Genomic DNA, 6,000 nt, shown 5'->3' on the forward strand with positions numbered 1-6,000 from the left:
TAGGGAGAGAGAAAGAGAGAGAGATAGAGAGAGAGAGAGGGAGAGAAGGAAAACGAGAAAGCGGAGGAAATATCAGCGAGATAGCTACAAATACGGCGTTATATATGACAGTTTGATGTATAGTTGAATTTTTATGCCGGCGAGAGATGTTATTGCCGCGTCACAGAACGAATCTCTGATACGTCCGGAGCTGCTAGGCGAGGAAACTTGGCAGCGAAATCGATAGCGCATGATTTATGCCTAGATTGAGTTTTTCCGCTGGTACTCCTCTCTCTCTCTCTCTCTCTCTCTCTCTCTCTCTATCTCTCTCTCTCTCTCTCTCTCTCTCTCTCTCTCTCTCTCTTCCTCTTACTCTCGCTCTTGCTCATTCTCATCTACTCTTCGTCGTCCTAGCTTCATCCTTCTACCACAGTAACGTAGCTATCACCATCGCCCGTCGCCAGTGCCAACGAAATCGTACTTGGCGTTTCTTCTTTCGTTCTAACAACATCTCCGTCTCTCTCTTTCTTTCTTTCTCTTTCTTTTTCTATATATATATATATATATATATATATATATATATATATATATATATATATATATATATATATCTTTCTTTCTCTTTTCAATGGCTAATTTAAGCGAGACGAAAAGTGCTCGCTCACTCGCTAAACTTTTTCTCTACGTGACGAAGAAACGTTACGAAGGAAACGAGTTCCTTTCTGTACCGGACCTAGTGATCCTCGATAATACATTTCTCTTTCTTTTTTCATGGGAATGTTCTGTTTCTTTCACGTTTTACGAGCCGGTCGTCCTCGGGACAGGTGCAGCTTTCGATGTGGTAACTTCGAACGACTCTTCTAACTTCACTTGATTTCTTTTCCTCTTATAAGATACAAGAAAGATAAGTCGGTTTAACCAAATGTACCTTTATGGTCACGGTAATTGCTGATGACGGGGATCGTTTATGACGTTGGCAAAATTTTTCGGATACCCACACGAAAAAATTAATTTTAACTTAAAATTAATACATTCGTTTAATTAGAAATAAAAAGAAAAAAAAAAGAAAAAAAAAGAAAACAAGAAATGAAAGGAAATTTATTTTATTTGACAACATAATAAATAACAACGCGAGCATAGTTCGAACAATACTGTAACACAACAAATTAGAATTCCAGTTAACGCGCAAACGAGCATCGTGGCTCGACCCGTTACAAGAAACATTTTCCGTTTCTGATAAGTTTTTGCCATTATGTAAAACGTAAACCCTCGTCATGGTAGTTTCATGGTAACAGGCTTATACCGTATAAATGCGCTCGATGAATTGTTACTAATGGGCTACTCGTACGGAGTGAAACTTCGTCGTCGTATACATAGTATATATGGGTATGCGCGATCACGTTTTTATTGAAAGGAGAAAAAGAATTTAGAAAATATGGCCTACTGTCACTCCATTTCGTATTCGATGACATATGAACGTTTTATTTCCCTGCGAAACACTGTATATATATAAATCCTCGTAAAATACGAGTTCCTCTTTCGAGAATAAACCATATTCAACATAAACGATAAAAATGAAATGAGTATTATCAACGACGATTATGATTTGTGATTACCTAATAAAATTCATATTACGTATCGAATATTTATTAAATAATAAATATAATTTTTTTCTTTTTCATTCGATTCGACGAATATTCTTAGAATTATATTCGTAAAAACATAATATAATAATAATTACGAATGAAATGCTCATTTAAATGCTAAAGTTGGAAAAGGTGATATGATGATGGAATTTACCATCCTCTTCTGTACGAGTATACAACAAAAAAAGAATTCGATGAAATTTAAATGTTGTCCGTTTCTTTCTCTCTATCTATCTTTCTTCCTTTATCCCGTTCATTCTTTTTCTTTTTCTTTTTATTCTTATTCTCGAGAAAATGTGATTTTTCCATAAGTTACACTCGCACTCTCGAAAACTACTCTCGACAAATCTTTTATCGAGAGTTACGTTGGCCACTTTTGTCCGAGGACGCGTATACTCGTGTTTTCGGACGGTTGGACTATCGATAAAGCTGCTTCCATCCTTTTCCTTTCCTCTCTTTTCTCTTCTTTCCTCTTGCAGAAGAGTGGTAACAGCCCTCCTCTCTCGCCATCGTTTCTACCCCACCCCTCCTCTTCTCCTCTACCTTTTTCGACAATAAGTTCACACATCCTGGTAGATGCGAGAATGCGTCTGGACTTAGGCCAAATACTTTTATGGCTTTTCGTACTAGCAACATTGTACCCTCTCACCGAGCATACATACCACCACGGAAAAAAGAAGATTTTTGGAAGAAGGGAGAGAAAGAGGGTTCCCTATCGACAGGATGATTTGTCCGCTTTTGTAGTCGAAAAAGAGTGAATGTCGGAATGCCGACGCCAATAACTCATACTTTTTTACGTACTTATATCCATGCTTGTGTGTGCGTATATCTGCCTGTCCTGTATATATGTGTATATATATGAGTTTGTGTATATATGTGTGTTGTGTGTGTGTGTGTAAAAGTGAATAGAGAATAAGACGGACAAGCTTTAAACGAGATACTTTCTGAATATTTCAATCGAGATTTACGAATATATCTTTGGGATATCTTTTATCGTCTATAAATAATATAAATGAAAATAGTAATAAGACAGAGAGAGAGAGAGAGAGAGAGAGAGAGAGAGAGAGAGAGGAGGGAAGAGAGAAAGAGAGAAGGAAAGAGATGTAAGTCCTTTTATTTGTTTTTTTTTTTTTTCCTTTTTTCTGGGAAAGTTCACAGAATTGCAAGTTTCGAGTCGTGTCGATTATTATCTTAATCGAAACATAATACAAGTCGAAGAAGAAGAAAAGATGTTTCACAAGGAAAAACGACACTTTCGTGAAACTTTTGCGTACCGTGTTAAAACTCCATCGGTACCATCTTTCTTGTTCGATGATCTTTCTGGGGTCGCGCGCGGGCAAAACGTCGAAAATATTTTCACTTTGAAACTGCATTTGGTCGAACGACTTTTCTGTACCCTCGTGCTCGTTGGTGTACTCTTGATGTTAGTTTGATGGGATGACTCCAGCAAACTCAAATCCAAAAGGAAAAAAAGAAAAAGAAAGAAAAAGAAAGAGTGAGAAAGAAAAAGAGAAAGAGTGAGAGGAAGAAAGAAACAAAGAAAGAAAGAAAAAGAGAAGCGATAAATGGTAGGTAATAGTCTTAACTTGCTCCTCTTTTTTCTTTTTATTGTACTTTATTTCCTTCTTTTTTTCTCATTTTATTTAATCGACTTTATTTTTTGTGTTGCACATTTACGAAAAGAGCAAAAAAAAAAAAAGAAAAAAGGAATAAATAAATAAAAATAAGTATAAAAGAGTTTAACATTTAGCTTTCTCCTTTTTCTCTGTGTTTTCGAACTCGAATGAATTCGTGATTTATCAGAGACGCGTTACTCCGAAAAATTCGAGCGGAACTGAGATTGATTAAAATTCAAGAAGCAAAAAAGAGAACACATCAGAAAAAGAAGGGATAGATATATATAGACCGATAGACGGAAAATGAGAGAGAGAGAGAGAGAGAGAGAGAGAGAGACAGAGAGAGACGAAAAGAAACGTAAGGGAACTTTAGCTTTGTCGCTCCCAACAGAGCATAATAATCTTATGAGCGTCATAATTCTATGAATTTTAAATAAACGACTTTTTTAAGAGAACCCAAACGTGACGTTTCGACGGGTACCGCAAAATCCAATTTACATTTCGATCGTAAACTTCTTTATTCGTTATTGCCAACCTTTCCCGTTCACGTTAAAATTAACGTTCCTCAGTTGAAGGATGAGATCGTTTCGATCGTATAAAACGGTACTTGTTAATTGCCGATGCTCGATAATGTCACGTAAAAATAGTAAGAATCAAGAGTACGAGTTTGGAACAAATAAAAACAAAGGGGAAAAAATCAAACGATGTTTCCTATCTCTCTGTTCTCTCTCTCTCTCTCTCTCTCTCTCTCTCTCTCCTTTTTTATTTTTCTTTTTCTTTTTAATGTGTTTTCGAGGCGGTAAAATGATGGACCCAATTCAGTTTCCTCTTCTCGCCATCTGGCTTCGCCGTTTCCAACGGGTTAACGGTAGGTATGTGGCACGGATATACTGGAAGTACATTGAAATGTTCTCTCGAAATTAAATGGGCCCATTTAAGAAGAAATGTACCTGCACTTTCCGGTCTCTCTCTCTCTCTCTCTCTCTCTCTCTCTCTCTCTCTCTCTCTCTCTCTGTTCCAGCCGATGCGCCTAAAGAAAAGCCATACTCCCCCTCCCAAATTATCCTGCCAGACTATCTCACTCATTTTATTCCTTTTTGTTTCTTCCTTTCTCTCTTTCTCTCTTCTTCTTTCATTTTATTGATATTGCCAATTTCATTTTCTTCATAAAGCTGTGATGGAACACGGAAGGAACGAATCGAACGAATACCTAGGAAACGTAGATAAACGGTTGAATTTCGTTTTTAGTCTCCCCCATCTACCTTTCTCTCTCTCTCTCTTTCTCACATTCTCTTTCTCACATTCTCTTTCTCACTCTCTATCTCACTCTCTATCTCACAAATTTCCTTTTACGAAGACAAAAAGAATTATTTACGCGGATGTATTCGTAAATAATCCTGGAGAAGGATATCGAAAGAGAGAGAAAGAGAGAGAGAGAGAGAGAGAGAAAGTGAAAGAGACGGCACATTCTAGATAATAGTCGTATTATTCCGCAACCGAGGAACGACGTTCGCAGATTTTCCGATATAAATCGCGCGCGAATACCAACTCTCTGTCTCTCTCTCTCTCTATCTCTATTTATCTCTCTCTCTCTCTCTTTCTCTCTTTCTCTCTCTTTCTCTGATGGTTCTCTCAACCCTCCCTCCCCAATCCCCAATCTTCTCTACTCCCTTCCCTCTGCAACACTGCTACTTCCAACACGCTTATCTCCAACTTCGTATTTTAATAAAATATTTCATCTCCAAAGAGTAACATTTCTCTCGCGTATATCACATTGTATTCGCTATCAAGCTTATTCGAAAAAAAGAAAATTGTAATTTATTTATATCTTTTATTTTTTTTTTTCCGTTCGATTTTTATTTTTGTTGTCTTTTTTTGTTTCTTTTTTTTTTTTTTTTTTTTTTTTTGATAAAACGCAAACGTTTAAACATTTAAGTCAATATAACTTGAGGAAAGAAACTCCAGCGAGATAGGATACTTCTCTCCCTTCCTCTATCTCTCTCTCTCTCTCTCTTTCTATTTGACGTTACAGTACCCTATACGATACACGATATCCAGGATTTAATACACTTTCCAGCACTACCTACTCCTTCGAAATGTATCACCATGGTCCTTTCTATATTGGTATGTTTCTTCTTGAACATGTACGTACGTATACACTGACAGACATACACACACACACATTTATAGAGACGCATACATAGTTATAAGTGAAACATATACGTATTCCTCGTTTCACCGACATCACGAAAGAAGACGCCCCCTTCGGCCAATGTTCTTATCTCTCGACGTCGTTTCTCAAACGTAATTTACGTAGCACCTGCTTCGTCCTATCTCAGCTACATTTTTGCCCGGGAAAGAGAATACGACGGTTTGCGAGGTTTATTGACGCGAAATAGGCTCTTCTCTCTCTCTCTCTCTCTCTCTCTCTCTCTCTCTCTTTTTTCCCTCTTTTTCTCTTCCTTTTCCTTATGCTTTTCTTCGTCATTCAAGCTTCCTCTTCACAGCAACAGCAACAGACAACAGCAGCAGAAGAAGCAACAGCAACAACAGCATCTCCTTGTCGAGTTGCGAAAAGTGAAGCAAATTTGAAAATTAGCCGGCTTGATGGGCACCCGTTTACGTGTACCATCGTCGAGAATTTTCCTCGATATTTCTCTTCTGTCTAATATTTTATTCTCTTCTTCTCACTCTTTCTCTCCCTCTCTCTTTCTCTCTCTCTCTCTCTCTCTCTCTTTTTCTTTCCTCCTCTTCCTCTC

At 37.5% G+C, this 6,000-nt stretch overlaps 1 protein-coding gene across 3 annotated transcripts in view; it reads left to right on the plus strand.

Moving 5' to 3' along the window:
- Positions 1 to 6,000, plus strand: part of LOC124425098 (hemicentin-2-like) — a 254,868-nt gene that overhangs the window by 113,814 nt on the left and 135,054 nt on the right. The window lies entirely within an intron of this gene.

This window comes from Vespa crabro, chromosome 6 (genome assembly GCF_910589235.1).
Source record: "Vespa crabro chromosome 6, iyVesCrab1.2, whole genome shotgun sequence".
Classification (NCBI taxonomy): Eukaryota; Metazoa; Arthropoda; class Insecta; order Hymenoptera; family Vespidae; genus Vespa; species Vespa crabro.